At 38.1% G+C, this 19,444-nt stretch overlaps 1 protein-coding gene, 1 long non-coding RNA gene and 1 other non-coding gene across 4 annotated transcripts in view; 1 reads left to right on the top strand and 2 right to left on the bottom strand.

The window, feature by feature from the left end:
- Window positions 1-19,444, top strand: part of NUSAP1 (nucleolar and spindle associated protein 1) — a 78,450-nt gene that overhangs the window by 2,835 nt on the left and 56,171 nt on the right. The window lies entirely within an intron of this gene.
- Window positions 4,851-7,052, bottom strand: LOC103603137. Its single transcript, XR_551583.1, has 2 exons — window positions 6,920-7,052; window positions 4,851-5,086 (listed from the first exon to the last, which is right to left on the bottom strand). It is a non-coding gene; the product is annotated as an uncharacterized LOC103603137 (long non-coding RNA).
- TRNAI-GAU lies at window positions 8,826-8,900 on the bottom strand. The gene has a single exon. It is a non-coding gene; the product is annotated as a tRNA-Ile (tRNA).

Here is a 19,444-nt window from a genome sequence, read left to right as displayed (position 1 = left end):
TTTTTTTTTTTTTTTTTTTTTTTTTTTAAGATTCCACAAACAAATGAGATCATGCAATATTTTTCTGTGTCTGGCTTATTTGACTTAGTGTAATGGCATCCATGTTGTGGCAAGATTTCATTCTTTTTTTAGGGCTAAATAATATTCCACCCTATATACAAGGGTACTTCAAAAAGTTTGTGGAAAGATCATATTATCTTTTGTGGGGGGAGGGGAGCAGCTGGCTGGTACAGGGATCTGAACCCTTGACCTTTCATATTATTTTTTAATTCTGTATTTCCACAAACTTTTTGAAGACCCTTGTATATACCAGTTTCTTTACTCATTTATCTGTCAGCAGACACTTAGGCTGTGTCCGTATTTTGTCTATTGTGGATAATGCTGCAAGGAACATAGGAGGGCAGATATCTTTATGAGGTGGTGATTTCATTTCTTTTGGGTATATGCCCAGAAGAAGGATTGCTGGATCATATGGTAGTTCTATTTTTGTGTGTGTATGTGTTCCTGAGTTTATTTGGGCAGACCCGAGGTGAGACGGCCCTGCACCTAGAAGAAGGTGTTGGGCCTCTTGGTGAAGCATGACATATGCTGGCAGTGCAGAACCTGGTGGGGCAGCAAGAACTTGATCTTGGAGTCATGCAACTACTTGACCTCACTTGCTGGCTGTGATCTCCTCCACCTTCACAATCTGGATGGAGTTGGCCTGGGCACGGTGCTGGGCACCCAGGTGCCTTTGGTAGCACAGGATGATAGCACCTGCGGTAGTCAGCTCCCAGTATTTGCAGTACATGTTGCAAGCACCACTGTGGGAGTCATAGCACAGCCAGATGGCAGTTCTTTACCCACATCGGAGACTTCTCGAACACCTATCCACAGTAGACAATTTCCCCTGAAGACTTCTTTATCTTCTGAAGCTGAGATGAAAAGTACCGAAGTGGGACTTGGCGACAGCATGATTAAGCACAAAGATTTGCATGAGGTACAGGGGCAGTGTGTGGCACTTGGGGGTGGGTAGGCAGCACCCTACCATCTTGTATTCTCACAATGTGCCTGAGGCCTTTATGGCGCTCCCTCCTCGCTGGCTGCCACCCACCAAAAGATGGTAATTCTATTTTTAATTTCTTTAAGATCCTCCATACTGTTTTCCATAATGGCTGTACCAATCTAATCCCCATCCACAGTGCACAAAAGTTCCCTTTTTGCCACAACTGGACAAATTTTACAATGTAATCACTTAAGTTTTATAGACAGATATTGATATTTTAATCTTTAATTTCTAAAACTTTTCAGTAAACGTCTAATATTCCTAGATATGTGCTGGTATCTTTCAATTTACCACAGAAGACAAGTAGGTTCTGTTGTTCAAAGAGCAAGAGATGATGTAGCACATGTTTTCTTAACTCGCAGTATCTATATCTGCAAAACAGGCTTCATACCTCCTGTATTAGTTTCCTAGGCCTACTGTAACAAAGTACCATATTCTGGGTAACTTAGAACAACAGAAATTTATTTTCTCACAGTTTTAGATGTCATATGTCCAAAATCAAGGCTTTGGCAGGGTCGTGCCTCTAAAGGCACTACTAGGGGAGGATCTGTTCCAGGCCTTCATTCTAGCTTCTAGCAGTTCCTTGGCTTGTGGCATCATTATTACAATCTTCACATGGAGTTCTCCCTGTATACATATCTGTGTCCTGATTCTCCCTCTTTTATAAGAACACTAGTCATTGGATTAGGGGCCTACTCTGCTCCAGTGTGACCTCATCTTAACTGATTACATTTGTAATGACCCTATTTCCAAATAAGATCACCTTTTGAGGTACTAGGGGTTAGGACTTCAACATAAGAATTTTGGAAGTACACAGTTTAACCTTTAGTTGTAGACCTTGACTGTATTATATGAAAACCATTTATTGTACAGCTGCTTTAAAGGATTAAAACCTTGTATATCACTTATGTAAGGTACTTAGAGTAGTCAGAATCATAGACATAGAAAGTAGATGGTGGGTGCCAGGGGCTGCACTGAGGGTAGAACAGGAAGTTATTGTTTAATGGGTAGAGGGATTCAGTTTGGGAAGATGAGTTCTGAAGATGGATGACGGTGGTGGTTGCACAATGTGAGTGTACTTAATACTACTGAACTGTACACTTAAAAAGAGTTAAGATAGCAGGGCTGGCCAGTTAGCTTAGTTGGTTAGCACACGGTGCTGATAACACCAAAATCCACAGTTTGATCGCTGTACCAGCAAGCCGCCAAAAAAAAAAAAAAGTTAAGATAGTAGATTTGATGTTATGTATATTTTATCACAAAAAAATGTAAAAAGCAAACAAAAAAAACCCCTTGTGTGTATATGTATGTATGTGTGTATATATTACATTAAGGTATTTTTAAAAGTTCATGGAATGATTTGTATTACTTTTGTTTGTTTTTAGCGGTTGGCTAGTAACAGCCTATTCCTTTGGAGCAGAGGAGGCTTTATTACCTGGATTTATAACTTTAAATCCAGGTAGACAATAACAGAAACTTGACATTGGTATAGCACAATATTGATAGCAATCTAAATATCTATCCATAGGGAGCTCATGGAAATAAATTTAGGTACATCTTCGTTTACAAGGTGCTTTAGATCTGATACAGAATGATTTCTAAGATACATTAAGGTAAAAAGCAGGGTGCAGAACAACGTGCGATGGGACTTCAAAAAGTTCATGAAAATTAAATTAATGGAATTAAGTGTTAAAAAATGTAAACTTTATTTCTCAACATACACTCCATCAAGTTCAAGATACTTTTGTAAGCAATGCTACCAGCCATTTAGTCCATCCCCAAAAACTGAGGGTCATGGGAATTTAACCGTGTCAGCGTGGTCTTGTTTTGTTTTGTTTTTTAATGGCTGGCCAGTACAGGGATCAAATCCTGGACATTGGTGTTATCAGCACTAAGGTCTAACCAATTGAGTTAACTGACCAGCCCCTTTCTTTTTCACGGCAGCTGGCCAGTATGGAGATCCAAACCCAAGACCCTGGTGTTACCAGAACTATGCTCTCCCAAGTGAGCTAACTAGCCAGCCCTTTTTTACATTATTAATTGAAGAAAAATGGGTGCCCTTTAAAGATTTTTTAAGATTAGGAAAGAAAAGGTCGGAAGGAGCCAAATCAGGACTGTGAGGTAGTCGTCCAATGCTTTCCCATTGAAACTCTCACAAAGTTATCCTTGTTTGATGAGAGGAATGAACGGGAGCATTGTCATGATGGAGAAGGACTCTCCAGTGAAGCTTCCCCTGGGATTTTTCTGTGAAAGCTTTGGCTAACTTTCTCCAAACACTCTCATAATGAGCAGATGTTATTATTCTTTGGCTCTCCAGAAAGTCCACAAGCAAAATACCTTGATCATACCAAAAAACTGTTGCCATGACGTTTGCTTTTTGCTTTTGCTTTGACTGGACCACTGCCACCTCTTGGTAGCAGTGCCTTTGAGTGTGCATTGTCTTCAGGATCGTACTGGTAAAGCCATGTTCCATCTCCTGTTACAATTCTTCGAAGAAGTGTTTCAGAATCTTGATCCCACTTCTTTAAAATTTGCATTGAAAGCTCTGCTCTTGTCTGTAGCTGATCTGAGTGCAACAGTTTTGTCACCTATTGAGCAGAAAGTTGATTCATCTGTAATTTTTAAGTCAGAATTGTATAACCCGAAACAGTTGAGATATTTATGGTGTTGGCTATTGCTTCTGCTGTTAATTATTGGTCCTCTTCAGTTAGGGCAAAACAAGATTAATTTTTTCCTTGCACATTGATGTGGATGGTCTGCTGCTGCAGGCTTCATCTTCAACATTGTCTCATCCCCTTCTTAAACGGAATTACCCGTTTGTGTTTTTGTTTTGCAGCTGGCCTCTTCTGGGATCCAAACTTGTGACCTTGGGTGTTACAAGGCTGTGCTCTAACCACCTGAACTAACTGGCTGGCCAATGAGTTATCCATTTGTAAACTGCTGATTTCTTTGGGGCATTGTCCCCATAAGCTTTTTGTAAAGAATCAGTGATTTCATCATTCTTCTACTCAAGCTTTACCATCAATTTGATGTTTGGTCTTGCTTCAATTTTAGCAGATTTCATGTTGCTCTGATAGGGGCTTTTTTCAATCTGATGTCTTATTCTACTCAGTGCCTCAAACTAGATCCTGTTCAGACATGTTATAGCAAGTTAGTACAAGTTTATTTTGGTGCAAAAAAATTTTTGCAGTCCACACAAAGTTTTTTCATAAGACATATTTTCCATGAACTTTTTGAAGATCCCCTCTTATATAGTGTGCTTTCATTTGTGGGGGAAATATATGTCTATTCATACAGAGGTTATGTAGCCATAGCCTGTCTCTAAAAGGACAGGCAAGAAACACTGCATACACTATTTTTCCTTTTCATATTATGTGCATGTATTATCTATTCAAATAAAAATTTTCAAAGAAAGAAGTACTTGATAAATATGTGATAAATGTCCAGGAGGTTAAATTTTTGCTCAGGCAGTGATTTTACATTAGCATAGTCTGTCCACATCCTGGGGGTAAGAAGTGTCCAATTATCCCAGCAGTTTTTCTTTTTATTTTAATAAGACACTTAAAAACTGAATATGAATGACAGTGATAATAGTAATTGATAATAGTCGTTTGACTCCTTCCGACTTTTTCTTTCCTAATCTTAATAGTCCATTGTATTTTGTGAAATATATTGTGAATTTGCTATTTACATAGCAAAATAAGAAAGTAGTATTAACTTCCACGATACATCAATTTCTGTGTCCTTAGAGAAAGCAAAGTGTGTTAGTTATTTATTGCTGCATAATAAATAACCCAAAACTTAGTTGAGTAAAGTAACAACAGACATTTATTATTTCTTTCAAGAATTCGGGAGTAGCTTAGCTGGGGGTTTCTGGCTTAGGGTCTTTTATAAGGTTGCAGTCATCTGATCCAGTTCTACGGTGGCACATTCACATGGATGGCAGATTCATGCTGGTTAGGGGGAAGCCTCAGTTCCTCCCAATATAGACCTCTTCCAGGGCTGCTTGAGTGTCCTCATGATGTGGTGGCTGGCTTCTCCCTGAACAAGCAATCCAAGAGAACAAGGCAGAAACCACAGTTTTTTCTATGACCGTGCCTTAGAAGTCACTCACTGTCATTTCCTCCTTATTCTATTGGTCAGTATTCTGACACTGATTGGTGTACTGCACTACAATTCTGACACTAACCACCTGAGTTAGCATAAACCCCACAAGTCAAAGGACATGTCCTCAACAAAACTGTCCTTACTTCAGATGCCGCTGCACTTTGGAGAACTCCCCAACCTCAGGCCACCTACGCTTCTTACCAACTGGCTACAAATTTGGGGATTCCCATGGCCCTCTTAGAACCAACTTTTTTTTTTTTTCCTTTTTGTCTTTTTTCGTGACCGGCAACGGATCGCAACCCTCAGTGTCGCGCCCATACCGGACTGGGACCGGCAACGGGATCGCAACCCTCGGTGTTGCGCCCGCACCTCGCTCAGCCAGTGAGCGGCCGGTCTGTACGTGGGATCCGAACCCTCGGCGGGAGCGCCATCATTTCTTTTTTTTTTTTTTCCTTTTGTCTTTTTTTCGTGACCAGCAACGGATCACAACCCTCAGTGTCGCGCCCATACCGGACTGGGACCGGCAACGGGATCGCAACCCTCGGTGTTGCGCCCGCACCTCGCTCAGCCAGTGAGCGGCCGGTCTGTACGTGGGATCCGAACCCTCGGCGGGAGCGCCATCACACTCCCAAGCAGCACACTGTAGCAGTGCGCCACCGGGCCGGCCCTAGAACCAACTTTTGATTTCATTGATTTTCTCTTATTTTTCTGTTCTCTAATGTATTTATATTTGCTCTAATACTTATTTTTTCCTTCTTCTGATAGCTTTAGGTTTAATCTTTTTCTAGTTCTTTCAGGTGTAAAGTTAGGTTGTTGATTTGAGGTCTTTTTTAATTTAAGCATTTAAAGTTGTAAATGTCCCTCTTAGCACTGCTTTCAGTGAATCCTATAAATTTTTGGTATGTTGTGTCTTTTGTCTCAAGACATTTTCTTTTCTTTTTTTTTTTTTCCTTTTTGTCTTTTTTCGTGTCCAGCAACGGATCACAACCCTCAGTGTCGCACCCGGACCGGACTGGGGACTGGCAACGGGATCACAACCCTCGGTGTTGCTCCCACACCTCGCTCAGCCAGTGAGCGGGAACCGGTCTGTATGTGGGATCCGAACCCTCGGTGGGAGCGCCACCATGCTCCCAAGCGGCACACTGTAGCAGTGCGCCACCAGGCCGGCCCGTCTCAAGACATTTTCTAATTTCCCTTCTGATTTCTTTTTTGACCCTATTGGTTGTTTTAGGAGTGAGTTGTTTAATTTCACTGGCTCATTTACTCCAAATTCCAAGGATTTAGTGTCTCTCTCCCAGGGACAAAGGATAGTCACATTCTTTATTATACAACAGTCACATAGATTAATCCTGATTCATTGTTGGAGGAGATTATAGAATGGCTTCAATACCAGGAGGCAACAGTCACTTTGGACTGTCTTGGAGGCTGACTAGAACACAGTCATTGACTCACAAGCTGGCTTGCCTAACTGCTACATTGAAAATTCCTGTTCTCCCTTTCCATTTTCCCAAGAAGTCAGATTTTCTGGTACAAAGTTACTTTGTATAATCAACAGCACTGAGTAAGTGACTTTAGAGACCCAAAAGTGCCTAGCGAGGCACCAACTTTACAGGGAATTTATTTGTAAGTTTTGTGCATCAGAGTGTACAATTCTAGTTACCATACCTAAATCTACAAACTATTTAAAATTTTAACTCATGTTGGCTAGGTGTATTTAAAAGCCCTGCTACTCATTTATTCTACAAAATTTTATCAAATGCATATTACCATGGGTCACATGCTATTCCTAGGTGCTTGTGGTTCATCAGTGAAGAAAACAGGCCTCTTCCCGTAGAGTTTACATTCTGGACAAGACAGTAAATGAGAAACATAAAAAGAACCTTATATAGCAGGTTACATAGTGTTATTTGCTATGGATAAAAGGAAATGTAGAGCAAAGTAAAGGGCAATGGTGGGAGAGTAATCTGTGGATAGGAAGGGAAGAGGATATAATCTTACATAGGAGCCCAAGGTAGGTCTCATTGAAGAAATGACATTTGAGTAAAGACTTGCAGGAGAGAGAGTTAGTTATGCAGATACCTACGGAAAGAGTCTTCCCATCATGGGAACTGCTAGTACAAAGGCTATAAGGTAAGGAGCATACCTGACATTCCAGAAAGAGCAAGGAATCCAGTGTGAGGGGGAGATAGAATTGGGGTTAGAAGAGGTAAGTAGGGAGGTGCAAATCTTATGGGGAATTCTAAGTCTGGAACTTTGGTTTTTTTCTAAGCTGCTATTCATTCAGCCATTCTTTGCAATTATTACATACATACATATCTATGTTTTTAGAGTGTACAGATTTTTGAATAACTATGTCTGAGATGTGAAATTGGGCATTTTGAAGAGAATACAATCTTATGGTTTTCTAGCATTATTGCCTGATATTAAGGTACAGATTGTTTGAGGGACAAGGTTTATATATGATGAAGGCGTGCAGTTTTATTAGTTGGTATTGCTAAAGGAATTTGTTTTTAAAAGAATGTAGACAGATACAGGGACAGCCAGTTAGCTCAGTTGGTTAGAGTGTGGTGCTCATAACACCAAGGTCCAAGGTTCCATCCCTGTACCAGACAGTTGCCCCCCCGCCTCCTCAAAAGCTCTTTTTAAAGGCTTCTTTGCTGCTTATTTGGTTTGTACAGAGTTCTTTCACCACATTTACTTCTGGAAAAAACTAACTGGTATCTTCTTTCCCTTTCAACATTACTGCCAATTATCTTGCCATTAGAATTGAATTGCAGAACAGCCCGATGACTGGTGTAGGCTTTGAATTAGCCTGAGTAAGCTTCTGTAGTGAAAAAGCCCTCTGACCATAGGGTCTGAAGGCCTGTCTGTGGATCTTTACTTTTTCTTCTTACTTCCATTGCTGCTTTTGCAGCAAATACAAGTTTTGCAGTTCTCTTCCTCCTGATTTGATTCTGAATTAATCTACATTTGTCTTTCCTACACTTTGAATCAGAACCCTGTCTTCGGGCTGGCCCGTGGCTCACTCGGGAGAGTGCGGTGCTGATAACACCAAGGCCACGGGTTCGGATCCCACATAGGGATGGCCTGTTCGCTCACTGGCTGAGCGTGGTGATGACAACACCAAGTCAAGGGTTAAGATCCCCTTACCGGTCATCTTTTAAAAAAAAAAAAAAGAACCCTGTCTTCTTTTTTACATATGTGATAGACTAAAAACAGTGGGCTAGGAAGACTAGTTAGCCAATCGCTACTGGCCATTTTTATAAACAAATCATTTAAGCTTTTGATATGCACCTGTGATTTATTGTAAAACATACATAACAAAATTTACCCTTGTAACCATTTTTAAGTGTACAGTTTATTGGCATTAGTATATTCCACACTGTTGTACAACCATTACCACTATCTCCAGAATTTTTTCTTTATCCCATATAGAAACTCTGTACCCATTAATCAATAACTTCCCAATTCCCCTCTCCAAAGCCCTTGGTAACCTCTATTCTGCTTTCTGTCTCTATGAATTTGCCTATTCTAGATATCTCATATAAGTGAAATTATACAATATTTGTCCTTTTGTGTCTGACTTAACAGACACATAAACAGAAAACTTAACGTTTAGCAACAATAAACTGGGTTTATTCAGTTGTTTTTACTTATTTTTTTTTTTGGCAGTTGGCCAGTAAGGGGATCCGAACCCTTGACCTTGGTGTTATCAACCCCACACTCTAACCAACTGAGCTAAACAGCCAGCCCCAGTTGTTTTTACATTGTCACATTTGGTGATCATGGTACAGTATATATTGTTTTACTTATGGTGATATTTTACAAAGTTTTTATTCATTGTTCATTTTATGTATTGAAGGTAATTCAGAGTGAGATGATACATATGCTTTTGAGTATTATGTATTTAGGCATCAAATTTGGAGAACATTATTTTAAACACAAATGTTTTATATAGAATCATAATTTTATGGCTTCAGAAAGCTTGGAGTACATTGCATTTGCATAAGAAAATTGACATATATATCTCATTTTATATAATAGAAGTTTTTATATAAATCTAGCTTTTTGTTTCATGTTTATATATTTTTTCTGGCTACTACTGCTTTTCTGATGACAATACTGAATTTGGTGTTGTGGTTAGACATTTTCTTTTAGACAATGTGTAATCAATCCCAAATATTTTTTCTTTATGTGTGTTTTAAATATTGTTTTTAAAAGTAAGCTTATGCAGAAGTACTTGTGCTAATCTTCCTATTTTTAAATTTATTTTTTATTTCCAGGTATCTCTCTGTTATCTCCTAGACTGGGTAGTCCTGTTTTTTTATCTAGCCACTTTCCCTATTCTTGAAATTGGATATCTCTTCTCTACACATTACCTCCATGATTTGGAATGGAAACGGCTGCTCGCTTTTCTTTTTTTTTTCCACCTCTCAGATTCAACACAGAGAAGCCCTTAGGATGCAGTTATCCTGCTGATTTCTCCAGGAAGAAAGAAGGAACTGACATGAGTCTTCTGCTGTTTGCTTAATTATAAAGAAATTATTTTGCAAGCTGAAGGCTGATTTTTCATTTGAAACAGGAGCTTAAGTGGTGATATTTGTGAATTCTTTACCTTTTGTTCCAAACAAGAAGACTGAATAAACAGCAAGTATGGATGACTTCAGGGTCTTTTAATATGTCTTCCAGTTTCAGCCACTATCATGATAAGCACAGTTGAGACTGCAGCTGTAAATTCCAAATATGTATTCTAATTTGAAATGAAAGAGATGTTAAAAAGTTAATATAGATGTATATATCTAAATCCTGGTTCATCCTGTGACATAGATTTACTGGATAAGAAGAAAGATCCAAATTTGCACTTAAACATTTGATGTGATAAAGAAGCATAAAGACAAGATATCAAGGTTAATTTCATATCCAAATAAACCATCCCAGTCTCCATACAAATACATATTTTTGGATGAAAAGAGGGATTTTTCTCCTAAAGAAGGAAGCTGTCTTTGACTTCTTAGAAGTCTTTGGACATTTAATATTTTTAATGTTTTTCATTCTTCTAAGAAAGTACCAGATTGTGCAACCACTAACCCTATTAACAAATGCTTGGGTCTACTGAAAAGATGGTAAAAGAAAACAAAATGGTTTTGAGTTCAGTGATGGAACCGTATTCACCTCCCTAGGATGAAACGCTAATACTTCATCCTTTTTTTATGGAGTCCAATATAGTACTTGAGACCTTATTTTCCATGTTGCTAAGACTGGAAGAAAATTAACATAAGCAGTTTTTCGGTTCAGAAGCCGTGATGGACCCTACAGTATGGCATGCCTTCAACTTTGGACACAGAGGAGTAGGGGAGCTGAGAAAAGTTTTCATATAACTCCTTTCTCCTAAGAAAAAGAAGCAAAAATGCCTAATGCAGCTCCGCCTGACTTAATGGTGTTTTACATTATACAGCTCCATTTTTTGTAAAAACATAAATATTTTCTTTCAACCCAAGATAGGTACTTGGATGTTTGATTTGTTATTCTAGGTGATAGGTGTAATGTTAGAGTGAAAAGGCTGGAACTCAGGTAACTTTCCCCAGTTGGAACTGAACTTTCTCATCAGAAAATAGGACTCAGAAACAATGTTCCCAAACTTGTAGTTGAGTCATTGTAGATTTAGAAGAAATCCAGGGTCTGGTGGGGGAGAGGGAGGGAACTGAAACAAGAAAAATAGTTCCAGTAAGAAATCTGGATTTTCCTTTTTTCCCTTAACAGTTATACGTATGATGAACAGACTTTAGTGGAAAGCTGTCCTTGCTTCCAAATCAACAGAGGACCATTATATATATTGTCAGGTCTTTACATAAGAATAGTGAAACCTTTATGATTCTTTGTGAGTACAGAAAGAATTTAAAACTTCAATTAAATTAAGAAGAGATAGTGTTAGGTCATCTCTTATGTTTTCTGGAATGTTTGCTCAAGGCCATGTATGCTGTGATGCTGGGAACTTAGGGCAGATTTACCAAAATGGGAGAGTGATAGAAATGGGCAAAAATGGGAAATGTTGAGCACTCTGATGATTAGTGAGATTAGTCAACCAATTTGAATTGGGATAACAGAGCTTTTTGGTAATTACATAGTGTAGATAAAATAAAATTTCTTTTAATTGATGTCAGTTACTGGGTGGTAAAGCATAGTAGAAATAACTTTGGTTAAAGGTGACTTAAAATTTTCCCTAAGTAACCTCCCAGCCACTTTCTGATGTTTTCCTTTAGTATTTTGGAATTTTTAAAGACAGAATGGTGCCTACATACATGAGTCCCACTGGTACATTGAGAATATCATATCATGGACAATTTGTACTTTCCACTTGTCTGTTATCCATCTTTCCCATGTCTTGTTGGCAACTTTTTGTGAGGGATCATTTGGCAGGGGATATGACCTGTACTGTCATCACCAGTGAAACCAGCTCTGGCCCACTCGTTTGAACAAGTATCAGCTTCTCCAGAGGCTTTGTTTTCAGTTCACAGTTCAGAGAACCAGTGTTTAGTGCTCTCTTTCAAATTGTTTCTGTCTCTTCCATGGTTGACACAAATGGCATTTAACAAAATGGGTATATTCTAGTTGTAGTTGCCCAGCATTTACTTAGTACACCGACATTTTTTTCTTGTCTATTTTGGTCCTCTTCTTACTGGCAAAAGCTGTAATTTTAGGCAGGGCTATGGTTTGATCTGAAGCTATGCCTTCTTCTTTTCCTTTGCTCATCCATGTTAGCTGGCAGTTTTTCTTTGGACAAGTTAAACAAAAATGGGATATGTGCAATAGAAATATATATATGTATATTTTAATACTTGTGGACAAATGTTACAAGTTGTTTAAGAACAACAAAATCACCAATGTCTTCCATTTTGAGATGTGTATAGTTTTGTAAGCATTAGTGCTTGATAGCATATTGTAGTGCCATGTTAGGGGTTAGTGCATGAGCCTAGTAATAATTTTAAACTGCAGGATGAATTATTGATAATAACAAATAGTGTAAAAAGAGTGGAAAATATAGACCTTTTCTTTTTTCATAAGTATCTGAATCTGATATTCTCTCTGGGGAAAGGAGATTAAGGCCCAGAAGACTCATTCATGAATAGGAACGTGGGGTCATAATTTGAGATGTTGTGTTTGAGGATTTTTAAGTTTTCCATGAGGTAGCTGGAAACCAGCTGGCTTTGTGTCAAATTATTAGGAGGCCCCTATGGTTTGCTTTCTTCATTTGAAGTAATCTTATTCTTATAGCGTCTTCACATTATATGTCTTTTGTGTTCATTATTCTCCCATTCTTTTTGTGTCAGGTTATTTTATATTTTGCATGTCTTACTGAGATGCTATGTTAATTGCTTCAGTGAGTGCTTTTCTAATCTGCGGATCATTTACATTTCCTATCTGCAGCATGCTGTGTGTTAACAGAAAAACACTGTCAGTAGTTCAGAGTGTCCTAGGTTATTTGTTACGGGCTCTTCCTATTTCCAAATCTTCTGAATTGTGCATTGATAGGATTTCAGTCCTTTTCATGAGAATTGGAAATGTAGCTAGAAGGAGCCTACCTAGGTTGTTATGTAACAAGTGAACTCTTTCCCTTTGTTATAATAAGCCTTGGACAGCTTTCTTCTTTTTACTTTCCTTGTGGAAATAAAACAGTTGTTTTGTTCTGAAAGCATAAGGTAGCTTTCTGTAGAAAAAGAATTTCTACCTCTAAAAGCTGCCTTGAGAATTTGGAAGTGGCAGTTTTCTGAGGTGATTTTAAAATCTCAGTATTAGAGCCCAGGATTTGTTGACACAGAATCTACAGTTAGTAAGAGAGGAAAGGCAAAACTATTTGATTTGTTCTGTCTTGTACACAAGCAAGTTAGAACAAGTAGACTCTGGCAGATCTCTAGGGACCCAGGTTTAGATTCTCATGAAAGTAGTTGTACTCTTGCTCAAGTAGTTTAGTGCCTGGGAAAATCCATTTTTGAAAAGCATTTAAAAAATTTTAAATACCTCTGAAAAGGCAGTGAATGCAAAACAGCACAGTATATAGGGAAGGATATTTACTGTTGCCAAAAAAAAAGCCATAAAATGAATTAATAATTTCCAAGAGGTAGAATTTTAGTAGCAATAACTGTTTTGCATGTATAATAAATAGCATTAGCTAGGTTTTACAGTAGAATAGGTGGTTACTAAAGTTTGTGGGGCTCTGCGATCAACAGTTGCACAGAAGGAAAAAGATGTTCTAGGTAAAGAGCATATAAAAGATACCTTTAAAACTGTGAATCTATATGAATGTCGTGTGAAAAATACCAACTTTTGTGTAATTTAAAGGTTAGGCTTTGTTTCCTAAAGCAGAGGGTTAGAGCCATTGAAGTGAAACCTTTCTAGTGCTTAACCTGGAAACAAATATACTCCTCACAGCCCCACTGAAGCCATCATGTATGTGGGGTTTTTGCTTAAGATATTCCTTTAAGCAACAGGCATTGAGTAGAATGGAGTACTTTTCTGCTTTGTCACCTCATCTTTCTCCATTTGTTTTCTGGGTACATTTTTAAAGAGGAAGAAGAACGTTTGTTGTGTGTGCATTTGGGTTAAAAAACCCGAGAACTTTGCTAGCTAGCTTTTCCTCATGCATAAGCGTTGGAGAATTAGGACTTAAAGGTGAAAAGCAAAAGGATTTAAGGGAATATGACTGTATGTTGGTTGGGTTTTTTTGGGGTTGTGTGTGTGTGTTTAACTTTGTCTAATGTATTAATGTAGATGTGGCCTGTGACTGCATATTTTTTTAAGGAGAACCCTGCAAACTAGTTTCTGAATGTGAGGAATTACACAGCTCACATCAGAATATAATAATGGAGGTAGGGTGACTTCTTAAATTCCCTTTTACCTCATATCCATCTTGGCCATTTAGTACATTAAAGATCCCTGAAAAGATTAGGTTTATGTTCCCCTATTTTCCCAGGGCAAAAAAAAAAAAAAAACCACCCCAAAAAACTAGAACATAAGTGGTGTAGATCCAAGAAAATAGTGCCTCTTGAATATTTCATTCTTATATGGCAACTCCAGTGGGTGGGTAACAGGTTATATTAAATTGATTATAGCTCCTCTTTAAATGTCCTATGCTGTCAGTTGGTGTTAGATACATTGGAATGACCAAGCAACATTCAGAAATCTGCATGATCATGGGAATAGCACTACATATTAACAGTGATGTCAGCAGTTCAGTTACTTGGAACAGTAAAGATTATCCTTAGCAGCCATGCTAATAGTGCTACATGCTAAAATATGCTACAAGTTTTCATAGTCTCGTATGCGGTTAATTTTCAAAGTTATTGTGGTCTCATGTTTACTCTTTATGTACCTGTGATATGCAAAATATGAAGAGACCCTTGGCCTCCAGTTTACATCTTCATGGTGCTGTTCGTTATTCAGAACATTGCTTGGCTATTAATTATACCATATTTGGAAGGATCCCTTGGCCAACAGTTTTGAAAAGCAGAGGGCTATGCTAAATTTCAGGGCATTGATGCTTGAGTTTACATTGTATTAGCTCTGCTCCTTATCAACTTCTTTTCCCCAGGGAGCTGTGCAGGTAATGCTCATTAATATGAATCAAAAAGAAATCATTCTGTCATAAGAGCATCTTCATTATCCACCCCATACCACCTATGCTCTTGTATGATATATCTGTCAATAAATGGCCAAGAAAATTACTTTTACATAAGACTGTACATCTCTTAGTTCTTTCTTTTCCCAGAGTTTTTACATTATTCTCTACCCAAAAGGGCCAGGATTTGCATATAAGCCTTTTATAACTGAATAGTGGTCCTAACTTTAACCTTTTTGTGTGTGACTTGTACTTCTGTTTTGAGGCAGCATTGTGGAGCATCTCTGCCTGCATTTCTAAGCAATTACATCATAAACCCAAATTTTCAGTTGAACTTTGCATGTATCCTTGTTATTCCCCATAATTCCTCTGAATCCAGGGGTTTACTTTGCATGTTTATTAAAACTGGGTCTGGCTGAAAGTGCAAGCAATAGTGTGGCAGGCCCTAACTCTGATTTTAGAGTACCAATATTCTAATGCATGGTTGAAAATGTCCAGTGTTGTGTGGTCACTAGTAATTTTATATATGCATTTATTAATAATGAAGCAATAGAGACTTAAACCAATAGCTTGAACTTATTGTTTGGGTAATTTTCATTTTTTAACTAAAAATTATCTTAACTTCTGTTGAAAATGAGAAGTAGAAGATAAACAGGGGCAACCACAAGACATTCAAACTGTCATGAATAGGGCATAACTGCTCACCCTCTAACCTCTTGCCTGGTTCCATTAGTCCCCTAGCATGTATGAAAACAAAACAAAAGGCACAAACTAAGCATGTTGAATAAATAAGCTGCTATAGCTATAATCAGAAAGGTGCAGAGTTTCAGAAAGGGTAGAAAGTAGGGAATACCAGTATGGAGTATATAAAATAACTATGTATGGGGTTTGTCTGGTAAGGTTTAGGTAGACTAAGTTTGAGTCTCTTAAAATTAGTATCTTAAGTGAATAAGAGTCTATATGCATGCATTTCAGATGTTTCAGGATTTTCAGATAACTTAGGCAACTGTTCTGGATGGTACTGGTACCAACCAGACATAAAGGATCCCTGCAGCAAGGGAAACTTCCATTTTGTAGTTGTTCTGAAAATATTGATACATCTGTGGTTTGATTTCTCTTGTTACTATTATTACACTTAAAATACTTGTTATTTTTTTATAGCCAGAATTTTGTCTTTGATGGTTTGGTCAGACTGCACAATTTCTTGCCTAAAACTTTGTTTTTGTTTTATTTTATTTTTTTGGTGGCTGGCCAGTACAGGGATTGAACCCTTGACCTTGGTGTTATCAGCACCACGCTCTAACCAAGCAAGCTAATCAGCCAGCTCTCTTCCCTAAAACTTCTGATTCCAAGTAAACAGGAGAAAGTTTTTCCACTTAAAAAAAATAAAAGAAAGAAAAACCTTGTTATTTATTTTATTTGATGAAAAAGCAAATCAATTTATTGTGGTAGTTTAAAATTTTCCTTGAGGGCTGGCCCCGTGGCTCACTTGGGAGAGTGCAGCGCTGGGAGTGCTCAGGTCATGGGTTCAGATCCTATATAGGGATGTCCGGTGCACTCACTGGCTGAGCGTGGTGCAAACCACACCATGCCGAGGGTTGCAATCCCCTTACCGGTCAAAAAAATTTTTTTTTCCTTGAGAACATTCCTGACTTTAAAATAACCCTTATAAGTACAAGTGATTATAACAAATAATGTACAAGTGGAATTCATGATGTCTGAAAGATGTCTAAAGAGAAGAGAATTCAGTATTAGACTAGTTGATTTTCATTAGGCTCTTTCCAGGTTTCATGTTCTGATTTTTAAACTATGTTAACTTCATATTCTTTGCTGTGGAACATTGCTACAAATACCTTTGGGAATTTAGTAAGTGGAAAGGCAACTTTTCAGTGGTTCAGAATTGAATTAGACTTTTTGTCATTGTGATGTTTAGTTTCCACTCAAATATCAGAAATGAGATGTCAAATCCCATATATCCTTCTCTTTGTCACTTACTGATAATAGGTCTGCTAACCAATAGATTTAAGGATGGAGATTCTCTAAACTCTTCCCGTTATTCCACTAAGGCATATTACAATAGTTAATACTGGAAAACCAGACATTTCTAGATTTCTCTAGGAACCCATCCTCCTAAACCTTTAAAGTGAGAATAGGTATCTCATGGTTACTGAGTTTTCAAAAGGTTTTGTCTCAGTGATAGCAGTAGTCCATGCCACCAGTTGCAATATATTTTTCTCCCAGGAGCAAGAAAGGTATTCTGGCAATGCATTAACCATCAATCCTTAAACAACAGAAGTCTTACCTTAAAACCACCCATCTCCTGTAATTAAAAATATTAGTATTAGAGTGCCCTTCACATATAGTTTTATTTACTGTCCTGTAAGAACAGGAGTTGCTCACTGTGTTTACTTGCTGTTCTGCATATTCTCCATTGCACCACTGTTATATAAGATAATGTTAAAAGAATTTCACTGACTGTGTTTGAAGTATTACAAAAGGCAGCTTGCTTTTTAATCTATGCATCTTTGGGATTTTTGAAGAAGAAACTTTATTCTTTGATGTAAAAAGGAACTGTTATAAAAGTTGGAAACTCTGCACCTGTGTATATATATATTTTTAGCAATAAAGCAGCATGGGCTGAGAATGCACTGATATTTCATTTCATTGTGTGTTGTTACTTGAAATAGGTAATTTCATAGTGCAGTAAATTGTGATGGGAGAAAGAGTCTTTGTGTACACCTGTGTTGAATGAAGTTGGCTCCAGTGGTCAAAGAAAGACAAAGGACCTGGATTCTTGTTAACCTAGTTGAGGCAATTTCTGGTGTATGTTATTCAGTGGAATACGCAGCCACCTGAAGAGAAAGAGGCACCCTGTTTAAACTTACCCCATTCCCCTGTTTTACCTTTAGAGTCAACCTTTACGCTAGGTCTATGAACAACTAAATGTTTGGTTTCTGGTGAGGAGATAGCTAAATATAATGATAATGGGAATCCTTCCCACCTAAAATATAATATAAAACATTTAGGATGCATTTAACATGTAAATGTTGGCTTAGTTATCTAAAGAGGCTTTAACACAAAAGTACAATAATTAAGACAACATACTTGTCTTGATTCAGGGTAAAGGAAAGGGTTTTTTTCAAGTAAGTACATAGATGTCACAAACTTCCTTGGGATTGGCTGTTGTCAAACGAGAAGAACAAAGAAGCTATGTGGTTTTTGTCATGTGACTACCAACGTAATACTTGGATTAATGAGACTATTCATTTAACAAACATTTACTGGCTGGCTGGTTACCTCAGCTGGTTAGAGTGGATGGAGCCTTGTAACACCAAAGTAATGGGTTTGGAACCTTTGTACCAGCCAGCCACCAAAAAAAAAAAAAAAAAAAGCAAAAGCATTTAACAAATATTTACTAACAAACTTCACATCCCACATACCGTGCTACATGTTGGTGTTACAAAAATGGAGATCGTTTCTGCCATTAACTAAGAAGCTCAAAAGTTTACAACTTCAGTGTGTGATGTCTGTTGTTCTTACAGCCACATGGAGTTTTAAAATACTTTTTTCGACATATATACAGTTTCCTTTATTTTATGTCTATAAGTGTGTATCCACATACATGAAGGTTAATAGTATTTATTGAGCACTTACTATTGAGCTAAACACTAATTACATTAGATGTATTCATTAATTCACTAAGTCACTTAGCTCTAGTTACATAGAAGGAAACAAAACCGGTTTAAATTAATTCTTCACATCCATGGCTAATAAGTACCTAAGCCATAGTTTGAATCCAAACAGTTTAGTTCCAGAGCCCACTCGTCAGCATGCTATATTGTGCCTCTCAAAAAGGTAAGGGAAAGAAGTGTATTTGTACTCTTTGTTTTGTCACACATCTGTAGTATATTTGAATTTTTTTCTAGGGTGAGCAGGTAATTTTGAAAAAAAAGAAACAATCTACTTAAAGCCAGCCAGCTTAATTTGGTGTCAGGTTCAAGCATTTAATTTTGTACTGAAACTTTCCACCAAAATGGCAAATCCAGAGGTTAAGAAAAATAGCTACATAACAACAGCTTTTTTTTTTTTCCTTTTTGTCTTTTTTCGTGACCGGTAACAGGATCACAACCCTCGGTGTCGCACCCACACCGCGCTCAACCAGTGAGCAGACCGGTCTCCATATGGGATCCGAACCCTCAGCGGGAGTGCCGCCGCACTCCCAAGCGCCACACTCTACCGAGTGCGCCTCCGGGCCGGCCCAAGAACAGCTTTTAAATTTAGATAAAGGAAATCTGTTGAGGTAGACACATCCGCACATATTAAAAATCTTAGCATTATTGAGTATTTGAATACCTAATTTTTTAGGTCCCATTCTTTATAAGGAGTAAAAGCTTTTCTGGTGCTGTTTGTTGCCAGGAAGCATCACTCTTGCTTATAGGAAAAAATTTTGCAACTCAAAAGCACAAAGCAAGCAAATCAGAATTTTCTCCAATTTAAAACATTTTTAAAGGAAAATGTTCTAGGGCCGGCCCGGTGGCGCACTGCTATAGTGCGCCGCTTGGGAAGCGCGGTGGCGCTCCCGCCGAGGGTTCGGATCCCACATACAGACCGGTTCCCGCTCACTGGCTGAGCGAGGCGCGGGAGTAACACCGAGGGTTGCGATCCCGTTGCCGGTCCCG

This window comes from Galeopterus variegatus, unplaced genomic scaffold (genome assembly GCF_000696425.1).
Source record: "Galeopterus variegatus unplaced genomic scaffold, G_variegatus-3.0.2 Scaffold119, whole genome shotgun sequence".
Lineage (NCBI taxonomy): Eukaryota > Metazoa > Chordata > Mammalia > Dermoptera > Cynocephalidae > Galeopterus > Galeopterus variegatus.
The sequence above is the reverse complement of the archived record's forward strand: the minus strand, read 5'-3'. Positions and strand labels throughout refer to the sequence as shown.